This window comes from Cnephaeus nilssonii, assembly GCF_951640355.1.
Source record: "Cnephaeus nilssonii genome assembly, chromosome: 18".
Lineage (NCBI taxonomy): Eukaryota > Metazoa > Chordata > Mammalia > Chiroptera > Vespertilionidae > Cnephaeus > Cnephaeus nilssonii.
This window is the reverse complement of record NC_137089.1, coordinates 10,740,002-10,757,951: the sequence shown is the minus strand read 5'-3', so window position 1 is coordinate 10,757,951 and position 17,950 is coordinate 10,740,002. Positions and strand designations below refer to the sequence as shown.

The 17,950-nt window shown below is 41.4% G+C and overlaps 1 protein-coding gene across 2 annotated transcripts in view; it reads right to left on the bottom strand.

The window, feature by feature from the left end:
- The window catches only part of CPQ (carboxypeptidase Q), a 372,988-nt gene that overhangs the window by 64,981 nt on the left and 290,057 nt on the right, over window positions 1-17,950 (bottom strand). The window lies entirely within an intron of this gene.

The window sequence follows — 17,950 nt, the reverse complement described above, 5'->3', positions numbered from 1 at the left end:
CTAGCCATAATATTCTTTCAACTAATTTTCTTAAGTGCCTACTGCCTACCAGGATGCAATCCCTCCTATATGGTGAGGCAGTGGGCGGCAAACCCATTAGTCAACAGAGCCAAATATCAACAGTACAACAATTGAAATTTCTTTTGAGAGCCAAATTTTTTAAGCTTCTTCTAACGCCACTTCTTCAAAATAGACTCGCGCAGGCCGTGGTATTTTGTGGAAGAGCCACACCCAAGGGGCCAAAGAGCCGCATGTGGCTCTCGAGCCGCAGTTTGCCGACCACGGTGGTGAGGGATCTCCAGATAGCATTAGCGATGCAACTGTTATTGGAGAATTGCATGGATTTCCCTTCTCCGTTGCCAGTGGGAGTTGGGTTCTTTTATTGATTTTTTTTTTTTTTTTTTTTACAGAGAGGAAGAGAGAGGGATAGAGAGTTAGAAACATCGATGAGAGAGAAACATCGATCAGCTGCCTCTTGCACACCCCCTACTGGGGATGTGCCCGCAACCAAGGTACATGCCCTTTACCAGAATCGAACCTGGGACCCTTGAGTCCGCAGGCCGACGCTCTATCCACTGAGGCAAACTGGTTTCGGCAAGAGAGTCGGGTTCTTGGGGTGCCACTGAAATAAGCATTTCCAGAGGTCCCCAAAGGAAATGAGATTTGGTAGAAAGCTGTATTTGCATGGAATTACATTGCTCGGTTTCAAAAGTTCCATTTCCCTTAAACCAGTCCTGGGAAAGATGCAGCTGGGAATTCAGCAGAGCTAAAAGCAAAGCCAGTGTCCAGAGTTTCTGTTCCATTGATGGAGCCGGGTCCGGCACAGCATCAGGCTAGTTGCAGTCCATTAGTCTGTGTGTGTGGGGTCCACCTAGCTGTGGGCCACGTCGGGGAGTGCAGAGTGAGAGAGCCCCACAAACCAAGAATCAGATGCAAGCAGCCAGAGAGAAGGGAGGGAATGCCTTTGTTCAGGAGCTGATGTATCTCAGATTCCACGCCTTTGCAGTGGCCACGCCTATTTTGGCCAATGACCTGCTCCCAGGTGTGACTGACAGGTAATTCTCTTCCTTTTGTCACCCCGACCTCACTGGGCATGCCTATCATATTCAGCCTTTCATGTGTTCCTGTCCAGTTCATTAATAACTGGGTTAAATACAACGATATCAAAACAAAAGAAGGTCTACTCTATGCACTATTCCTCTTTCCTCTAAGTAGATACTCTACCTTCTTTTAATCGTGAGTTCTCCTGAAGCTTAAAGGCATCAACTGACAGGTTCGTCTTGGGTTCCTGATGTTGTTCCATCTGTTGCATCCCCAGGGAGAGGTAACAGAACAATACATGAAACGCTGCTCTCTCTGGTGGATAGCCATAGCGCTCTAAACCCTAGCCACTCTGCCAGGCCACTAGTTTGTTAACTCTTTCCAAATAAAGTCTGGTAAATAAGCAAACAGTGATTTCATGTAGCCAATATCGGCACTACAGGAGCTCAGAATATAAGAGGCTCTTGCCAGCTTGCACAGCTAAACTGTCACACTGGCCTAAGACTTGCAAGTTTAAAGTCCTTCCGTTTCCCAGGAGCCGTCCACTTCTTGAAGACTGACCGACTACTACCAACAACTACTTGGCCGAGTCATTCCCAAGCCAATCTGGATGGCACTGTATTTATTTTTCGCAGAGTAAAAATCAATAGTAACATTTGTACAGTGCTTCCAGAGAGCTTTACATTTGTAATCTCCTTTGATCTTCTTCAAAAACCGATAAAGTAGACAAAGCGGCTTTATGGTTGATGTTGTTTTATAGAAGAGGAACTGAGGGTCAGAGAGGTCAAGTGATTTGCTCAAAGTCACTCAGTTAGCAAATGGTAGAGCTGGGTCTAAAATCGCATGCTTTCCCAAACTCCACACTACCTCTGCGAGCATTGGGTAGGGTGATAAGTAATGCTTGTTCCGAATTAGGATGTTTTTTCACTTACATAACCAACGAAGACTTGCATAAGTATTGTTTTTTTGTCTAAAACATTCTTTTTTTACAATGATGTCTTAACTATTACCATGGAAGTGTAAGTGTTGTTATAAGGATAAAAGGAGTGGTGAGTTCTAGAGGAGGATGTTGCCAGCATTTGTAAGGACTGAACGGGGTAGCCCTGGGATACCAACATTTTGTTGTTGTTGTTGTTGTTAATGATGAGGCAGTTAACAAGGCACAAGTCTGCTCATATTTTTAGTCTCACTTCTAAGGAATGTCTGTCTTCGTGATGATTTTCAGAGAAAGACCCAAGGCATTTATAATGAAAAGTGCCATTTTGGTTGTCCACCGTGGCTACTACACAATGGCAGCATTATTAGAGTTAATAATGTGCAAAATATTTGCATTAATGCCTTTCATTCAGGGCTCGTTTAACTAGCACACCGATGCCAGGTCAGCTGGTTGACATGTCCTAACCCAGTGGTCGGCAAACTCATTAGTCAACAGAGCCAAATATCAACAGTACAACGATTGAAATTTCTTTTGAGAGCCAAATTTTTTAAACTTAAACTTCTTCTAACGCCACTTCTTCAAAATAGACTCGCCCAGGCCGTGGTATTTTGTGGAAGAGCCACACTCAAGGGGCCAAAGAGCCACATGTGGCTCACGAGTCGCGGTTTGCCGACCACGGTCCTAACCCTCTCCCCTGGTATGCCTGCTAACCCCCACGCCAAACTCACCCTATCCCCTGGAAATAGAAGAATTAGAAACATCATGGTATATCTGCAAGTGAAAACAGAAGGGGGTAATCTTATGTGTGAGGGTTCCCCCAGGTGGGCAAATCCCACCCTTCCAACAAGGAACTTGAGCAAAGTGCTCCTAATTACGTACAATTTAGGTTAAAAGTGGAGCTAGGTAGCAGTTTGGCTGTCAGACCAACACTAATAAGCAGCCTGGTGCAATGGACACAGCGCTGGATGCACTCTGTTCTGTTCCTGACATGCTGGCCTGCCAGGGGGATGACCGGCTTCCTCCCTCTGTCTCCACGTTATCTCACCTTGGCCTTTGGCTTCTCCATCTGTAGGCTTGGACAGATGCTCTATTCCAAAGCTGGAATAATGAGTCTGTGCACATGGAGCTTTGAATGCCTTCAAATTAAAGACTTTTGCAGGTCGAAGTGAAAGTGGTTGCATGAGCTGATCTTGTCAGGGTGCCTAACAAACTGTGCATGAAGGGCTTCTTGGCCATCTTCAACTGCAAATGAACAGATGTTCTAGGGTCAGGGGACTCCGGTTTGTGAATGCCACTGTGCAGTGTTGACAGGAACATAGAGAATAATACATACTAGTGTGAGGATCTTTCAAAGGTGCCCTATGCTATATTTGCAGCAGCCAGTTTAGCAGAGAGATAAGACTTGGGAATTATTCAGACTGGGTTTCATCCTCAGACTAACCAATCATTGGTTCTGTGACTTTGGCCAATCTAGGTAACCTCTCCATTTCTTCCTCCAGAAATGGGCGTGATAATGGCAGCCAGTTCATGGAGTTGTAGGAAAGAATGCATTGTAAAGCCTGGTGCATAATTAGCACTTGATAAACAATTGTTACAAGCCTGGTGCATAATTAGCACTTGATAAACAGGTCTTAGCACTAGGTATCATTACCTCTCAAATTTTCAAGAATTGGTAGGCTGCTTATGACGACAGTAGGTAGCATGTTACAGTGCTTCCTACACACCAGACACTGGGAAATGCTTTACAGCTTATCCCATGTAATGTTCATATTCTGTGAGTGAAGCAACTGATGTTTAGTTGGGTTAGATAACTTTCCCAGGGTTACCTAGTTAGTAAGTGGGGCAGCCAGGATGCAAATGCAGAGTCTGCCCCAAGCTTGTGCTCTCAACTCCTGCACTGCCCTGTAGGCTGGCACTTGCCAAGTGTCAGGCCGAAAGCCCTCACTTTAAAAAAAAAAATGTTTTTATTGATTTTAGAGAAAGAGGAAGGGAGAGGTAGAGAGAGATAGAAACATCCATGAGAGAGAAATATCAATCGGCTGCCTCCTACATGCTCCCTACTGAGGATTGATTGAGCTGGCAACCCAGGCATGTGCCCTGACCAAGAATTGAACCAGTGACCTCTTGGTGCATGGGACGATGCCCAACCAACTGAGCCACAACAGCCGGGCATGCCCTCGCTTTTAATGTAAAACACAGATACTGCAGTTACACAAATATATAGAGTTTGAAATATTTTTATGACCATAATACAATGTTTATGTGGATATATTTAATCGTCTTTGCTAATAAAGTAATTTAACTAAGCAAAGACAAGAATAAAAACAAAACCAAAACCACTATTGCTCTATGAGTTTCTTCCAACTAGGAATAAAAAGCCTGACATAATAAAATGTCTTTTCAAGCTGAATTCGACAGGATGTGCAGAAGTCAATAAACTGGAATTCAGGCAAAGGTAAAGAGACATGTTTGATTTCTGTTCGTGTGGAATGGTATTAGCTGCTGCTAACATGATGGCAGCATTTCCTAGTAGCCTATTTATATATAAGCATCTCCCTATGTTTTTGATAGAGAACTAAGAAAACGAACCACCCACCGTCCACGACACTGCTTTTCCTCCGTATGTATGGAGTCGTGGTCTAATTGTTAGCACCTGTGAAGGCGACGGCAACGAATGTCTGTGCACAGAGCAACTGGGCTGAACAAGCGGGTCACTGGGCTGTTAGACCTGCTGCTTCTCGGGACCGCATGGTCACACCCGTGTTCCTTACTGTGCCGTAATCACTGGGACACACTCAGTGTAGATTTGAAGAGTTGATTTTAGCTAGTGACAGTGGAGCAGAACCAGGCCCGTTTCACTTGACCCACACAACACAACAAGATATTGGTCTTCCTGTTCCTTCTAGAGACAAGGTTTTAGTACTGAGACAGCCAGCACCTAAGAAAAGCTGAGGCAGATGGATGACGAGACTGAGCAGCTCAAAGATAAGCTCAGCCCTTATCTGCAAAAGCCCACTTTGCTCTCTTAAGAAGCAGCTCTTTATTAGGAGACATGGAAGCTGTCCTTTAATGCAATGCAATGTACACAATGCAATGGCGAGAAACACTCCCACTAACCTCCTGGGTTCGGATCATCGGATTAGTTAATAACCGCTCAGGGTTGAGGATTCATAACTTTGCCTTGTGCTAGAATCACATCCTATTACACTGTTCTTTCTTTCTTCAAGGGTCAGTTTACCAAAGAACAATTAGGTAACCATTAGCATTCTTGGGGTGCAAAGCAAGATAAAAACAAAGGAAAGTGTTTAAAATATATACTGCGTGTTTTACCATGCTCACTCCCTAATATAAACACAAAGATGATGTTTGTGTTCTTTGCCTTTATAACATTCCAGGCGATTCTTCTTCAGAAATATCATCCCAAGTTCAGTATCTCCATTCCTTCCAAATGTGGCTGCTTCTTTGTTTTAAAGCTTTTATTTTCTCCTAACCTAGGTGACGTCTTTGGTTTTAAACTAAGATAATATTGCAGTCCCAAAATCAAATGAGGAGAAAAAGAGACTCCTAATTATTCCAATTCATCACGCAGCCTCCTCAATTCAATCTTCAAAAAAGCAAACTCTGCCCTGACACGGGGCAATCATTCTCGGTAGCACTGTCCTGCCCCAGGAAAGGTTAATGTTCTGCAGATGATGGTGGTGACTCTGTTTGGTCAGGTGGTGGGCTCGAAACAAGTTCCCAGAACCAAATCAGCTAATGACTCCCTGTGCTGAGCTGTTGCAATCATCTCTTCCAGCTGTGCCCTGACCCTGGCATTCCCAGTTCAAGGGGTAAAGCTGGGGAGAGGGGTTTCTTCTCACAGCTTCAGCTCAAACGCCTGTCAGGATTGGGGGCTCAGTAAAGAGGTATCTCCGGGCTGTGCAAAGCCAAGAACAGGTTTTACTTTCTGGTTAGGTCTGCCCTGAAGTTCAGACTTTTATTTCTGACAGTCTCCAGAATCCAGTTTTGAACAGCCTGGGGTACCCAAGGGAGAGCCAGGGAAGGGACGATGACGAAGTGGAGTGCCATAAGTTATTTTTATTTGCCAGCTGAATGGCTGCAGCTTGGGGAAATGGGCAGTCTTGGGTAAGTTACATTAGTACTAAAATTGCAGCCGCCTATGGTGGTTTAGCCAGCACGGTGCTAGAGACGGGAGCAGAATGAATGGCTCCTGGAGAGCTCTTTCCAGCCCTAGCATTCTGTGTGTGTACAGGGTTCTGTTGTGAGAACCTGTGTTTTCATGCAATCCAATTTCCACGTTCTCCGAAGCACTCTAGATCTCAGAGAATTCTTCTCTGGAGCTGGTTACAGCCCACGGAGAGCCCTTAAACTTCCTGAAAACACATGATCCCCCTATAAATGTCACTGTGGTAATGCTAGTGAGCCAGAGGCTAAACATGTGTTGTAAACATGGGCTAAAAGAAAGAAGAATTTTATTTATATTACCTAGAAAATATGATTGTGTTCACATTTCTTTTAGAAAAAGAAAAGAAACACATTATCCAAGATTAATCAGAAAAGGTTGACATGGCAAGTTACTATCTATGTGTTTCATTTTATTCCTACATGTTGAAGCAACATAATCAATAGTTAGAAGCAGTGAGACTCAAGGGCTCCACAATTAGATTTTGATTCCTTTAATAGGATGCATTGGTCACGTGTTACTCGTTTCATGTGTATTTCAATATTGCATTGCAGAAGAGAAAGAAGAGAAAGCAATAATACAGCTGGCTGGCTTTGTGAAAGCGGCCTTCTCTGCTCTCTCTCTCTCTCTCTCTCTCTCTCTCTCTCTCTCTCTCTCTCTCTCTCCCTCCCCCTCTCCCTCCTGGTATGGCCCTGTCAGTCTATCTTCTTATTCCTACTACATTCCCATTCTTCCTCAGGCTCAAAATGTAAGAACTAAATGAGAAACTCTTCCTTCAGTTGACCGTTGTTTTTGACACTGTTACATGCTAAATAAGAATAAAGTCATGTTTCTTGTTTTTGTTGGGGCTGTTTTACCAGCCAAGACAGTGGTTACTCTAACCCAGTGGTCAGCAAACTCATTAGTCAACAAAGCCAAATATCAACAGTACAACGATTGAAATTTCTTTTGAGAGCCGAAAACCGACTTCTGGACATGGGCCACGAAGTTTCAATCGCACTGTACGTGCCTGCCTGCACGTGGTATTTTGTGGAAGAGCCACACTCAAGGGGCCAAAGAGCCGCATGTGGCTCGCGAGCCGCAGTTTGCTGACCACTGCTCTAATCCCCTTCTCTTGTCTGGGAAAACTACGGCAATTTCTTTAAGTCCCTTTCTAACAATTGACAGATGAGTTCATCTTCTTATAAGTACAGTGGTCAGGTTATTGCTTTTAAAAATACAGTATTTATTCTCTTAACCGGCAAAAGATAGGCTACTCTATAGTCAAAAACTAAAATATTCACTCAATCCTAAGGCATGTCATATTAAAACACGATTAATCATTAATTCTCCTTTCTTTATAACCTACAGCAGTTTTGAATGAGACTATCCTCATGTGCTTTACCTGATCAAGCACTCTTTACTAATACCAGTAAAGATTCTACACACAGTTTTAGAAGTAATTTTTTAAATATATATATATATATATATATTATTGATATAAGATATATGTGTGTGTGTGTATATATATATATATAGTATATATATATATTATTGATTTCAGAGAGTAAGGGGGAGAGAGAAATATCAATGATAAGAGAGAATCATCAATCGGCTGCCTCCTGCCCGCCCCCTACTGGGGATTGAGCCCACAACTTGGACATGTGCCCTGACCGACCAGAAATCCAACCAGGACCTCCTGGTTCATAGGTTGATGCTCAACCACTGAACAACACCAGCCAGGCTAGAAGTGATTCTGTTTTCTTAAGCATGCCTTTCCTTCTTCTCTCTCCAAACCACAAGAGTCATGAAACATCATGAAAAACAATAACATCCAAATATGAGTTTCAAGTCTCCTGGTCTACTCAAGTGGTTTCATGCCTTATCTCTCCCCTAGCCTTCCATGCCTAACATGCTACACCCCTATCTAATATGTTAGGCTGTTGCACTTTATTCAATTTTTTTATACCTATCTTGCTCCTGAAAGAATTCAAGGCTTCCTCTAAGAAAAGATCATAATACCATATTTTAAAAGCATGTAAACTTTCAGAACTCAAGAAAATGCCCCGAAGGCAGGGATCAAATCTGTGTGGACCTCTCCCATATTTCCAGCTTAAATTACAGTGCTCAGCACATAGTAGGTGGTCAATAAATGTTTGAGGAAAAAGAACACACTGGGAAAATTTGACAGGATTCCCCAACAGCAACCTGAGGATATGTGAGCTCCAGCACATGCTGCCGGGGAGGAAAAAAGATGGATGCATCAGGGAGCTCTCATTATTGAGGAAAAGAAAGCATAGCACCAGCGCCTTGAAAAAAGCAACAATTTTTCCAGCATTTAGTTCTAAGAGGAATTATTACGTGGCTCTTTATAGTATAAGGAACATTGAACTAAATAATGGACAAAGTCTCCAATAACAGTTTTACAGAATAGGCAGAAACACTTATTTTTCTAAACACTATTTTCTAAATATTGATCCTCAATTAAAGCCAAAAGCAAAATATTACATCATATTTTAGTAAAAGTGTTGTTTTCTTTGGGGAGTAAAGTGCATTTATTCAATAGTTATTGAGATAGAAACAGAGGAATAGGGTGACCATTCATCCCAGTTTCCCCTGGGCAGTGATAGTTTATACCCTTTGTCTTGATATGGTCATGAAGAGTTCCTCCTTCCTCTCATAGAAGTTTCCTGGTTTTAGTAGTAAATCATACTGCCAATCTACCTATGAAGGAATTTGTCTAGAAAGATGACTAAGATAGGACTGGTTCTTTATGAAAGGGCAGAGTTTAACAGCAGAGGTAATAACTGGCTATTATATTAAATGTGATACATTTTATGAAAGAGATATGTTAAAAGAACGGGGGGCAGCAACTACTGGAAAAGTTGGGGAGAGATTGATAGAGGTGGTAACGTTTGGCCTGAGTGAAGGCCCTTGATTGGGAGTTCTCATTTTCTTTAGCTGGTTTTCTCATCTACCTGATCTCCAGATGTTGGGGTGGACATAAACAGTCCACAGGCCTCTTTGTTCTCTGTCCACACTTGCTCTGTTGGTGCTGTCATCCAGATTTATGGTTTTAAATATTATATATAGAGATGAGTTCCAATTCATATTTTCATGCCTATCTCCCGAACTCCAGACTCCTATCCAATAGCAACTAAGCATCTCTACTTACATGGCCAATAATGTATTGTTTTCCTACTTCTGCTATTACAAATGGCCACAAATTTAGTGGCTTAGAACAACGCAGATTTATTTTCTTCCGGTTGTGGAGGTCCTAAATCTGAAATGGGTCTTTAGGGCTAAAATCAAGGTGCTGGCTGGGCTACTTCCTCCTGGAGTCTCAATGGGAAAGTCTGGTTCCTTGCCTTTTCCACCCTTCTAGAAGCTTCCCCCACTCCTTGACTCACAAATCCTCATCAATTTCCTTTTATCCTCCAGTTTCAGTCATCACATCACCTTCTTGCACCTTTGATCTTCTTGCCTCTCTCTCTTATGAGGGTCCAAATCAGTAAACAGCAAACCCATCCTTCTGATTGTTGAATCTAAACTTCTGACAGCTCCCAATTTTTTTTTTTATTTCTCTCTTGCTCTCACTCCCAAAATGCAATCTTTCAGCAAATCTATCTTGAACAAAGTAGACATTACTCTCCAACAACGTCTCACTAGCTCCACTTTTTTTTTACCTGGTCCAAGCCAAGGTCATCCCTCACCTGGAGTATTTCCATAGCTTCCTAACTGTTTCCCTGTTTCAACCGTTGCCATACTTCAGCCTATTCTCTACACAGAAGCTATAGTAATCATGTTAAAAAACACACACACACCACTAAGTCAAATGATGCTATTTACTAGTAGACCCTCTACATTGTTTTCATCTCACTTAGGCAAGAAGGTAAAGTCTTTATATTCACCTTTAAGGCTGTAGATGTAGGGCCTGACCTTCCATAGCTTTTCTGACCTCATTTCTTACTAATCTCAAATTCACTTTCACTGTTCCAGCTGCCTTCGTTCCTCAATAATGCTTGAGTTTTGGAGCTTTTGTCCTTGCTACTTCTTCTGACTCTTACAACCTTCCTCTGGGTATCTCTTATTTCCTCCAGGGCTCTGCTGAAATGCCCTCTTCTTAGGAAAGTCTTCCTGATCACCTTAAATAATTCTCCCAAAACTCCTTATGGCATTCCCTAAGTTTCATGTTCTGTTTTATTTTTCTCCTTTGTATCAATAACAAATGTTTATTTTTATTGTCTGTCTCCCCTTAGAAGAATATATTATCCCTAATGATAGGGACTTTCCTATTGTGTTTACTGCTTGTAATAGATAATTTAATGGCTATAAACCCTCCCTTCCCTGTATATATGTCATTTTGCAATGTGAATTTGCAACTCCTTTCACTATGTGGTATAATCTCTTTCTCTACCTTCTGAATCAGACTGGTCTGTGACTTTCTTTGACCAATAGACTCTGGCAGAAGTGACACACATGATTTCAGAGCATGGGCCACATGCTATCACCTTGACCTTTTAATGCCCTAAGACTGGTATGTAAGAAGCCTAGACTAGCCTCCTGGAGGTTGAGGTCCACATGGAGAGAGAAGTCCAGCTGACAGCAAGCCCCACTTCCATACATATAAGTGCAACCTACTTTAACATCCCAGCCCAGCTAAGCTGCTAGATGACCACAGCCTGAGTGAACAGATAATATACAGAATGCCCAGTTCAATTTGAAGTTTAGATACATACTTTCTTAGCATGACTATATTCTATGTGGCACTTAGTAGATGTATGTTCCCTACTAACAGGAAATTTCATAATGACAGGGTGCCTGGAACAGCACAAAGAACATATAACGGATGCTCAATGAGTATCTGTTGAATGAGTGAACATTCTGTATTATTGATTCAGAGGAGATTTATATGTTTGTATAACCTGGATATGTGGGAAAATTGGAACTTTATCATTTAAAAAATTAATGGGTCTGATTTGTAATCTTGCTCATGTGTTAGGTCATGCCTACTCTGCTGAAGTGGGTTCAGAAGCACATGCATGAGCAAAGCCAAAATAAGCACCTTAGTATCTGCTGCAATGCCTGAGTACTTGCTCAGTTGAGTTCCCAGAATTCTTCATAAAAAAAAAGCTTGGCCAGGAAGAATCTGATTATTTGGTTTATTTGGTTTTATAATGAAAGAAGCCTCAAGCTGTCTATAGGATATTGAATTGAATAAAAGAGGCTGAACAAATTAGCTACAAAACCATCTCACCCAACAAAATCAACTGACTTATTGAATGGAACGGTGGTACATCCAATGGCATTGAGGGGCTGGTGGCTACAGTGGCCATGGGGGAAAGTGAGGAGAGGAGAGAAAAAGAGACGGAGAGAGAGAGAGAGAGAGAGAGAGAGAGAGAGAGAGAGAGAGAGAGAGAGAGAGAATATATATCAGGAATAGGAAGAGAACTGCTCAGAGATAGTCCCAGTGAGGCTCATTAGGATGGGATAAAGAAGGCCTTTGAAGAATACTGGCCCTGGGGACAAGAGGATTTTCTAGATGAAGAAATAGGACCTCTAAGGGCACTATATCCCCTCGAGAGTAAAAACAACCATCTCAGTGTTGACAGCAGAGAAGCTGAACTTCCACCAGACAGGGGCAGAGGTGATGAGAGAACAGAAAGTATTATTATCCACACAGATGGTGTGTTTCTATGGAGAAAACCCCATGCCCGGTGCTATTTGTAGACTTCTCCCCTGAATTCCAAATTCCTTTACCAAGTCGTCTACTTGACCTCTACATGTATCACATTTAACTTGTTCAAAACTGAGCTCCTGATCACTACCTCAACCTCCTTCTCAACTCCTCCCATTTCAGTTTTTCAAGCCCCAAACTGTGGGATCACACCTGACTCCTCTCTTTCTCTCACACTCTGTATACAACTCACTATCAGATGCTCTTGGCTCTTTTAAAAAAATACATATCTGGAGTCTGACAGCTTCTCACTCCTTCCATTGCTATCATCTAGGTTCAAGATACCATCATGTCTCACTTGGATTATTTCCAGACCTAGTCCCCTTCCAGTCTATCCTCAAAGTGGCTTCCAAAGTGATCATTTTAGAATGTTAATTTAGATCATGTTAAGTCCTCTGCTCAAAAGCCTCCAATGGTTCCAATCTCACTCAGAGAAGATGGCCCATGAGGCCGGCCGTGATCTGGGCTCCTTTCTATTGATGATCTCTTGTCCTACTAATTTCCCTCCATGGCCCCACTTCAAGCATGTGGACATCCTTGCTCTTTCCTGAATGCCAAGCATGCAACAACTCTTCATTTTGCCTAAAGTGCTCTCTTCCACACATCCATGTAACTAACTTCTTTATCTTCTTCAGGTCTTTACTCAAACATTAGTACCCCAATGAAGTCTTGCTTGCTCCCATTCAACAAAAATTCAAACCACTCCCTTCCCACATACCCTATCTCTGTTCCCTGACTTATTTTCCTTCTCAGTTGCTCTGCTCAGCCAACATACTATTTAACTTATCTAACTTGTTATCAGTCTTGATGCACTAGAATGAAAGCAAGATAAGGGCAGAGTTTAAAACAGTGCCTAGAACTTAGAAGGCTCTCCCAAAACATGTGCTGAGTGAATGAATAAATATGTATACTTATGTATTTAAAGACATATGTGTGTAAATATACATATATGTAAACCATGCAAGCATAGAACTAGACACTATTTTGGATGATGATGGCGGTAGTGGTGCAAATAATGATGATGTGGTTGCCAGTGTTGGTGATAAGGCAACATAGGTTTTTAAAAATCTGCTCTAAAAAAAATCTTCTCAAGAAAGCATATGGTTCAACAACTAGTGTTTAAGCTGAATATTTTTTGTATAAACTATAAAGCTTTTAAAAATACAACATCCATTATAAACGCTAAAAATAAATACTTCCAAGAAGACTATATGGAATGACAACAATAAAAATGGCCTTCAATTATCTAAATATAAATAAAACTTACAAGGTTCCTTCAATAATGGAATAAGAAGAAACTCTTATTCTGGTAGCTAGGCAAAAATTGTCTCCTTCTCAGGTGAAAACAGGGCTGAATGCATCCTTGGTACAGCCTGCCATCATCATTTTATCATCAAAGATGTGAACCCTTACTTAACATGCAAGACGTGCCAAAGTAAAATGGCCATCATAGGAGAACTGCAGTGGGCATTTAAATAGAGTTTAAAAATATAAAATGGATTTTTAAAAACCTTATGGTTTGTTTTGCTACAGTTAGTACAACATGCATCTAATAATACATGGTGTGATCAGTAAGACTCAATTACAGAAACTAATAAATGTATCCCCGGACTCCTTAAGAGCTTCAGCAATTGCTTCCCATACTTCGTAAGTTTTAAAGCAGTCGGACAAAATGAAGGAAAATCATAAACAGATGAGGCAATTTAGCTTTGAGAAGAGGTAAGATAATTTAATAGGTATAGTTTAGATAAAAGGAGGCTAAGGAATTCAGCAATTACAGAAAAAAAAAAATCCAAATAGGCACCAGTATTAAGCTAAGGGAGGTGTAGAAAAACAGTTTCCCTCATCTGAGAACAGTCATAAGCAGCAGCAGTAATCACCTACAGGGAGAAGAAGAAAACAGCTACAGTAGGAAATGGCAGCAAATGCGTCGGCACTAAGGATCACTCTGTGAAACCACCGGAGGGCCACTCAGCGGGACGGAACACTGCAAATGCTCCAGGCAGGTCGAACAGAAGCAGTTAGTCAGGCACTCAGACCTCTCCCCAAGTTTCTCTTTGGATATCTGCATTCTTCAGCCAGGGTTTCACTGCTGTTTGAAGGAAGTGCAGGAGATTAGGGCCACAGTGCCGAGGGGCGGGCAGGGGTGGGGGTTGTGAGTCTTTGAGTGGGATGGATACAGCAATTTCCACTTCAGCAGTGATTGCCACTGGGGAGCTAGAGGAGATGATGTACATGTGCTAATGCCATGTGACACACTTCTTGGCCATTAGGTGAAAGTTAGTAGGCAAGTTATGTAAGTACTCTGGGCCTCCGTTACTCATTTGAAAGATGGGACAATAATAATAATTGTGCAGGTTAGCTCTAAGGCAGGAGTTCTTTTTTTTAATCTTTAAAAATATATTTTTATTGATTTCAGAGAGGAAGGGAGAGGGAGAGAGAGATGGAAACATCAATGATGAGAGAGAACCATTGATGGGCTTCCTCCTGCATGCCCCCCACTGGGGGATCGAGCCCGCAACCCAGACATGTGCCCTGACCTGGAAAGGAACTGTGACCTCCTAGGTTCTATCATAGGTGGATGATCAACCCCTGAGCCACACTGGCAGGGCTAAGGCAGGAGTTCCTAATCTGGCATCCCTTAGGGGTTCATAGGGATAGAGGTGAAGTTGAATGGGAAAAATTACATCTTTATTTTCATTAAGCTCTAAATAAAATTTATAACTTCCTTCAATTATGAATGTAAGTAACAAACCACACCGGAGTATTAGCAGAACTTGTCACTTTGTTGCCAATAAAAATCACAGATAATGTTCATATCACATTAGATTTGTTGTAGAAATTGCAAAATAACCTTATGTTCACTACTATTTTGAAATTACAATAATAATTAGATAATACTGCAGGACCTTATTATTTTAGGAATTTTTAAAAAGCATATGATTATATTACATATTTGGTTTTAAAAGTTTGATATGATATTTTAATAAAATTCATATCCTTGTAGTAGTATGCATTTTATTTTATGCACTTAGAAAGATTATTTGAGAAGATGTCCATAGGTTTTACCAGACTGCCAGAGTGGTCCACAGCACAGATAACGGTTAGCACTTCCACTGGGTAAGTGGTAGCTTCATTATTAAAGTAATAATGATGATCATGATACTCATCCTATTGTTATTATTAAACTCACTAGAATTAGTTTGCCCTGGACATCTGGATTGGAGTCCTTGTTCTGTCACATAATAGCTAAATGACCTTGGCAGACCCTTTAATCTCACTGAGCTTCATGTCCTCCTCAACAAAGGAAAATACTGAGGGTTATGTGAATTTATTCTATGTATTCAAAGGTACATTGCATATGGAATTATCCAGTCCTCATGAGACTTATTATCACCAACAAGACTGCCTAATAAGTAGAATAGCTATATAACTTGTAACCCAAGCCAGGACACTCTTGAAAGTGAAAGATCAATAATTACAGCAGAACAATGGGTGGAAAATAGACCATCTCAGGCTAATCAGGATACTTAAATAAGATACTTAAATACTACTTTTCTGCTTAGTTTTGAATCCCCTATTTCTGCCACAAATTCAACAGATAAACACCAAATTTCCTTGATTACTAAGAATCACACTTTTCTCCTATTTTAGCATTTTGGAAATTAGAATACATCTTGCTATTGACACATTCCATAAGATACTAGTCAAATAGCAGGCAAAGAAACAAATTGTGCCAGGTATTAGTTGTCACTGTTTGTCCATGTGCAAAATTCATCACACAAAAAGGGCCTCTGGTAATTCATTGTATGCCTCAGTTATTTGCATTGGTATCAACACAGACCACTAAATTTTGAGTCCCTAATTATTGATTACAACTCTTCATAAAGTTTTGATACACCCAGAAGATGATTTCCACATGCGAGGCAAAGCAACCAAAGGCAGTAAAAACTGTCCAATCGTCACAACAGAGCCTAGTGCTCAAGGTTAGCAACAACTGGTGTAACAAAACATGCATCAGGGGCCTCCACTGGGTACTGACCTTTGTCAAAAGCATTCTTGGACTTTCAGGAGAAGCCGTATGGCTTTTAGAAATAGCAAAATAGAAAATAAGATGAAAAAAGAAACTTAGTCAAGTTGGAATGCAGAGGGAAGCCTGTATTCGTTCTGCCTCATATTTAGACTGTCAACCGTAAAGGTGCATCTTTAGCCCTTCATCAAATCAAGGAGCACGGGTTCCACACGTGTGTCTCACCCCTTCCCGGAGGCCTCGCTGCTAATATAATGAAAGGTATTCAGAGGCATCTTTAGACTCGAATAGACTGATTCTCTCAGCGAAGGTGTGAGGTATTGTATGCCAGGGTCAGTTTTTAAAACCTGGACTTTAATGTGGTTTTATTTTTCCTGGAAAGCTTTATTCCTAATCACACTCCTTAATAATCCTTAAATTTATAAAAAGGAAGAGATTGAATTTCTTCCAACCAATCTTCCGAGTCTCTCTTCAGTTCCCTGTCCCTCCCTCAGGCTTCATCTAGTTTAAATTTGAGAATACAATATTTGACATTCTGGCCCAGCTGGTATGGCTCAATGGTTGAGGGCTGACCTATGAACCAGGAAGTTGTGGTTCGATTCCGGTCAGGGCACATGCCCGGGTTGCGGGCTTGATTGCCAGTGAGGGGTGTGTAGGAGGCAGCCGATCAATGATTCTCTCTCATCATTGATCTCTCTCTCTCTCTCTCTCTCTCTCTCTCTCTCCCCCTTCCTCTCTGAAATCAATCAAAATACACTTAAAAAAATTTGACATTCTGTTATAGCTAAAGATGTGTCTTTTTGAAGATAAAAGGTATAGTCTAGACTTCCATACCCCTTGCCTTCCTTTGGTTTCCCTTCCTTGCCAGTCACAGAAATCTCTCCACCTTGCTTTAATGGTAAATATCTGCGATAGGAAGCTAGTATTATACACATAAATGTCGAAGATATTCTTCAATTCATCGGGATAGTCATGAGAAAAGTGCACTTCATTCCACTTGAAAATTTCAATGTGAAAGTCCACAACTGCTGGCTCCTGTGGAGACAGTGCTAATTTATTACTCTGCACGTGTCACTTCCATATAATGAAATAATTAGCTGGGAGATTATATACGCATTCTCAATATTTATGTACAGTGGGAGTGCCAGTGTAATTAGGCATTAACTGCAGTTTTAGAGAATTGAACATAGAAGCTTTGTGTACAAGTGAGGATTTTTACTCCTCTTCATTTGCTCCGTCCTTGTCTTGTGATTTAGAAAAAGATGTTTAAATAGAGCTTTTCCGTGGAAGCCCTCGCCGCAGTGTGCCGTGTTAAGGTAATTGCCTAAAAGATGAGAAGATAAAAATCACATATGTGGGCATAGCCTTTCTGCCAAGCTCTTATGGAAGCCAATAGGCTTCGTGCGCATGTTTCAACTATTTGTTATACTCTCAAATATGTCTTTCATTTTCATTTTTCTTTTCATTTCTGTTGTCTTAGACGTTGGCAAGCTGGCCTACCCAAGAGGGGCCCGCTCCTGAGCACAGCCGCTGTTCGCTGAAGAAGCGCAGACACCAGTCCATTTTGGCAGGCACCGTCTTTCTAGCACAGTCAGAAAACAGGAGGCCAGTTCAAGGACTTACAAACTGAGCTCTCAATTATGCAGAACAGAGTAACATGTTAAAGGTTATAAACTGCTTTATCTCTGACCAAGCAAAGAATACATCAGAGTCCCCTTTCTTAAAAACATAAAACAAGCGAACAGAAAAAGTATTTGTTCTTTGAGTTCAGCTTGCAAATAATGTTTAAATGTCTCTGCTGCAATTCTCAACTCATCCTCGTGCCCCCTCATCCACCCACCCTTCCTTAGTGCTCTCCCACAGAAACTACGGAGGCAGGTAGGATTAAGGTTCACCTTGGGAACCTCACAGCTACCTGCTTCAGTAACTCTTCCTCCAGTATTCCAAGCTGCACCCTTAAAGACATAACTAAGTGGATATGGCCTGGGATATGCTATATTGCCTGATAATGTTAAAAAAATATATTGACGCAAGTGCAATCTC